Raw genomic sequence first — 6,218 nt, forward strand, 5'->3', positions numbered from 1 at the left:
GACAGGTGATGTCTGGAGGATATAAATCGGATTCCACAGTGATGGAGGCTGAGCTTGGCTTGCTTATAGAGCCAGCTGGGCAATGCTTGTTGGGATCCGATCTTTGCTGATCTTTGCTCCCCTGTGAGAGGCACAGCTGAGAACTTCTGACATCCCTCCTGATCCCTCCTGCTGACCTGTGCCAAGCCTGAGGCCTGGCTGTCTCTGCTGGGTCATGCCTCACTGCTGCTGATTCGTGTTTGCTAACCCGACATGTTGGCGAGTCGATCAAGCTGCCGCTGCCTGCTGACCTGTGAACCGAACTGCCGATTTCCAGACAACACAGATGGGAGTTGCTCCAAGGAACCTTTCTAAACAGGTCCACTTCTCCCGTATCCTTTCTTTCCCACTACCTCTGGTGGGTGGTGGGCTATGGGAGGTGGGGGAGTTAAAGCATTTAAGAACCATCACTGAAAATAGGTTTGGACAAACTTAAAGTTACAGAAAACCGTCTTCAGAGTGTGACTCTCTAGGGCAGGATCGGGGATGAATGCTGAGCAGGCTGGAGCCCCAGCAGCCTGGGATACTATAGAGGATAGAAAATGGTGGGCTAGAGTGGCAGCATTAGTTGGAAAAAGAGACTCCTTGACACGGGAGATTTTCACATGGAGAGATAGGCCCAGGAATAATGAACCCCGAATTCTAGATAAACACAACTTGGAACCCCAGAATCACTATTGTTCACAGGCAAGGGGGTCCTGGCCTCTGCATCTGGGGACCACAGAGACTGCTGGAGCCTAGCTGGGGCCAGAGTGGCTAGCCAGGGGAACCCTAACTTCCACTAAGCCTTCCTCTTGCAGGACTGGAAATCTCAGGCTTCATTCGAGCATGGGACATGTGTGCTCAGTAGCCCCCACTGCTCCCACCCAATCTGCAGCCCAGAGAGAAGAAAGGTGGTCAGATGCTGGGGACCACACCTTAAACCGATGGCTTCTGGAGCCAGATCATGACTTGCCGACTCAGGCACAGGCTCACTGTAAGGGGGAGCGGGGTTGGGGGTGGGATGTGAACTTTACGGTTGTGACCTGGCCTTCTGTGTGATGCAAAATTTATGCAGCTGTGTGTGAGCGGCTGTGTGTGTGTTTGTGTGTGTACACCTAGAGACGGAGTGTGTGTGGACGGTGCTAATGGGCGGCTCTGGGCATCTGGAAGGTGTCAGGTTTAATACCCAGAGCTGCTGGCCAGCCAGCTCGTGTGTGTTCTGTCTGCAGCTGAGCAAGCTACACTACCCGGGCCCGAGGCCCTGTCGGGGACCCTTCAAGATACTAGTTGCTTTGTGAGCCTCCCCTGTGGCTACGGTCCCAAGGGTCACAGGGGTGGTATGACCTGTGGGACATACCCACTCCTCTTTCAGGGCACCCCGCCTTGTACCCACCCTTCAGGGTCCTTCCTGAAGGGCTCTGTGACTCCACTATGGCTGTTCCTCAGCTTGTCTTCAGGGCTCACAGGGACACAGTGTGTATGTAGGAAATTGGGTACATTTTGTACCCAGAGGTGGAGGTGGGTTTAGGTTGACAGTTGACCCCCCCAAAAAACAAAGCAAAGACAGGCCAGGGTTGGGATGTGATACCAGGAGCAGAGAGCAGGATGGATTAGGTGGGTGTCCTGGCCGCTTTTGTGTGTCAACGTGACACAAGCTGGAGTTATCGAAGAGAAAGGAGCTTCAGGTGAGGAAATGCCTCAATGAGATCCAGCTATGGGGCATTTTCTCAATTAGTGATCAAGGGTGGGAGGACCCGTTGTGGGTGGTGCCATCCGTGGGCTGGGAGTCTTGAGTTCTATAAGAAAGCAAGCTGAGCAAGGCAGGGGAAGCAAGCCAGTAAGTGACATCCCTCCGTGGCCTCTGCATGAGCTCCTGCTTCCTGACCTGCTTGAGTTCCAGTCCTGACTTCCTTTGGTGATGAACAGCATTGTGGAAGTGTAAGCTGAACAAACCCTTTCCTCCCCAACCTGCTTCTTGGTCATGATGTTTGTGCAGGAATAGATACCCTGACTAAGACAGTGGGATTGGCCCATGATACTCCACCCTGCCCAGATGCCACCCCAGATGAAGGCAGACAAAGGGGACCACATCTGCCTATCTACTCATTTATCTATCTGTCCATCCATCTGTCCATCCATCCACTCACCTATCCTTCTATCTATCTATCTATCTATCTATCTATCTATCTATCTATCTATCTATCTATCTATCTATCTATCCATCTACTCAATTTACGTGTCTATCCATCCAGTGATCAATTCACTTTCTATCCATCCATGCATGCATCCATGCAGCCATCCATCCATCCATCCTTCTGTCCACTTATTTTCCCTTCTATCCATCTATCCATCCACTCGTATATTCATTAATCCACCTACCTATCCATCCATCCATCCATCTATTGACTTATCTACATATCTGTCTATCTACCCAGCCAACCAGCCACTCTATCCTTGTGGACAATCTGAGTGAACCCACCCTGCCCACTCAGGAAGCCCTCTACAGAAGTCACTCTGTCTTTGCAGTGTTCTGACCCACTCGGGGAAACGGGAAGCAAGGACACACAGAGTGAGCAAGAGTACCAGGCCTGGGCATGCGCATGAGGACGGCAGAGCCACAGGATCTCAGACACTCCCGGGCCTGCTGATCTGCCGATTGGCCAAGGGTATCCCTGTCAACCCCCACTCCTGGTGTCTGATACATGCCCTGAGGTGCCCCGAGGCCAGGGGTCATTCATGCAAGCCTACATCACACAGCTAGAGGAGGGCATGGAGGGCAGAGGTCCCAGCAGCCCAGTGAGGGGTCCAGTTGGCCAGCCTGGGGACAAGATCTGCGCCTGACCCAATGCTTTGTCTTGGAGCAAATGCCAAATGACCCTCCTTGGTGAGTGAGCCCTGGGCCCACAGCCCTCCCCTAGGAGACCTGCAAACGAGGGGGTTTAGAGAACTGGAACCAGCCACTTGGGGTGTCCCCACCTCCTCGAAAGTAAGCCAGACATGTTTGTACTCATAGCTGATTTCCAGGGTAAGAATTGCTATTAATAGTCTGGGTCCTGTCCAAGACTTCCTAGGCCATTTAAGTGGCAGCTACCGCCAGTGGCTGTCTGTGGAGCCATGTATTAGTGATAATAACTGTAAAGATAATAGCAACAGTGATAGCCACCAGCCCTTCTACAACACTTCTTTTGGGCGGATTCTTCTATCAACATATTCTGGCACTTCACGACCTTGTGGGAGGTGCTATTGTGTGGCCCATTTTACAGACCAGGAAACTGAGGCAGAGAGACCAAGGATATTGTCCAAATACTAAATGATTTGACTAAAAGTCAGGATGTGTAGACAGCCACTAAATACAATGTCCACCCCCCCACACACACACACAATGAAGCTTCTGACACCTTGAGGGACAGACCTGATGAGCTGGTGAGACATCTGGTGACAGGCGAGGAAGCACAGAGCCCAGAGAGGTTGAGCCACAGGCACAGGAACACCCAAACCCAGCTAGTTTGTTTCAAGTCTAGATTGCTTATATAGATCAGTTGCCGTATTTTAAGTATGTAGACTATTTTTAGAGTAGTTTTGGGAACTTAGGCAGAGTACAAAAATCCAGTACCTCCCAGCCCCGCCCATCCTCTTCCTCTTCAGCTTCTATGAGCATCTCCCCTGCATCTGTGCCTCTGTGTGCATTTCAGCCTAGCCAATCAGATATACAGTCATTAATTAACACCCCCAGTTATATCAGTTTTCTGGCACAGATTCCTAGAGTTTTTGTTTTGGGTTTTTTGTTTGTTTGTTTGTTTCAAGACACCATTTTTTCTGTGTAGCCCTAGCTGTCCTGGAACACTCACTCTGTAGACCAGGCTGGCCTCAAACTCAGAAATCCACCTGCCTCCGCCTCCCAAGTGCTGGGATTAAAGGCATGCGTCACCGCTGCCCTGCTCTCCAAGGGTTTTAATAATACACAGAGACAAGACAGTCTCCAACCCACACAACACAGCTCACATCCCCAAGCCTAACACCCCTGGATCCTCATCTCCATGTTGTGTCTGCTCTAGCACCGCTCATTATAGAGACATATCGGGTTATGCCCATTATGGATGCAAATTCCCTTTGTCTCTTTGTGGCTCTCTTTTGCGGCCAGCCCCCACTGCCACCTGAGGCCTGTGGTTTCCATTTCCGTGCACCCGTGAGAGGCCATCTTGGTTGCATCCGAGTCTGGGTGGCCAGGAACACAGCCCAGGTTTTCTGGGCCCTCAGTTGTTTGGAGCCGGCGGAGCATCCTCAGGGTCCCGTGAGACAAACAGGCCTCAGTGTGTCCAAGGCAGAACATAGGAGTGTGAGGCCAGGAAAGCCACCGGGTGACTCTGGAGCAGCCACTGTGATAAAAGTTCTCAGCCCGCAGCCACAGAGAGACACTGGCCAGCCCCACGGGGGGGGGGGGGATTTCCCTGCAGTGTCTCCTGTGATACCACGGGACCCACTATGGACACCAGGTGTCACCCAGCACAGGATAGCAGGCCCCAGAGGGGGCCTATAAGGACACCTGAATTTCAGTTCCATGGGTGGGAACTTCCAGGCGGGAATGTGTAGTCAGTAAAGTATGAGGAGTTGTGTGTGGTTCCATACACTAACATAAAAAGGCAGATGTGGCTGCGTGCTTGGGATCCCTGATCCCGGTGCTGGGGAGGCGGAGTTTGGCAAAGCCTTACCACTGACTACCTAGAAAGTGAGTTCTAGGTCAGTTACTGACGCTATCTCAGAAAGCCAACAGTTGAGCTCTGGCCCCCACACGCAACACACAAGCTGTGTATCAGCACATACACGTACGCTCAGGTATGCACACATATACACACCCGTGCACACATACAACCAGTACACACATGCATACATGCACACACACATATATGCATAAGTGTTTACACATATATGCTTGTACATATTATATACATGCTGCTTACTAGTACACACACATACACAGACACACAAACACACACACACAGACACACACACACACAGAGGCTGGAAGGAACTAGTAAGAGAACTACAGGATAAAAGGTTTTATAACTATTTTCCTAAAGAGCCCAGAGGGGTTGGATTGTCATGACCAATGTCAACCTGTGTAGAGTGGCCACTGGGCTCTGTCCTTTCCATTCAGCGAATGCTGAATGGCTTCCACAGGGCCTCTTAGACACCCTGCTCACAGAGATACGCACAGTGCAGAAGACCCAAGAGCACTAGAGTATCTGGGCAGAACACAAGGTGTTGTGACTGGACCCACCGTCTTAACAAGGAAAGGCGGGGGGGGGGGGGAGGAGGAGAGAATTCCCAGCAGTGTGGGAAGGAGGGGCGGTCTGCTCAGTAGCCACTCTCAGGTGCCAGCAGTCACCGGAGCTCAAGTGCTCCCCATCACTCCCCACAATCGCTCCCTTGTAACACCCCACTGCCCTGGTTAGTCCATGCTGGCCTTCGTACAAGAGTCGCATTCATTGAACTGCCTATAGGGCGAAAAAAAAAATTAAAAAAGAAAAAGCAAACATACACCTTCGCCCGTAGAGAAACTCCAGAGACTGGAGCCTTCTAGAACGCAGTGGGGCCTCTGTTATTTCTTCTGAGATGCTTTGGACTTGAAAGATCTGTTGATGGTCGACACACCTACCATGCGCCCGCCCCCTCTGGCTGCTGAGGGTCAGGAGGGGAACCCCACGATTTCTGAAGGCCGTATGCTCTTTGGAAGGGTTGAACAGGGATATTGGGCGGTGGGATGGCTGGGCAAGGGGCGATGAGACAGGAGGTCACGGAGGGCTTCCTGGAAGCGGCAGGGGTTGCAAGAGAGACCGGTCTTATGTCCCCAGACTTTCCTTCTTTAAGCCTAGTTGGAACTGCGGGCTTTGCTTCCTGAGCCCAGCCAAGAGCGGAGGTCACTGGAAACTTCCAGATGACCGGCTCCCTGCCCTGCTGGCTTCCGAGCAAAGGCTCCTTCCTCTTTTGCTCCATCTGTGTGCCAGGAGTCTGGCGCTCCCTTCGAGGATGGGTTCCGCAGCTCTCTGCAGAGCCCCCGGTTTGCTTCTGTGCTGAGAAATCAGTTAACCAGAGAATTCAGGAAATTGTTGAAGAGAAGAATTCGGCAGGTCTGTCTCAGTTTCCTCCCTCCTTCTCCCCTCCCCCTTCCCCTCCTCCTCCCCTCCTCCTCCCCCTCC

The sequence above is a fragment of the Mus pahari genome, chromosome 23 (assembly GCF_900095145.1).
Source record: "Mus pahari chromosome 23, PAHARI_EIJ_v1.1, whole genome shotgun sequence".
NCBI lineage: Eukaryota > Metazoa > Chordata > Mammalia > Rodentia > Muridae > Mus > Mus pahari.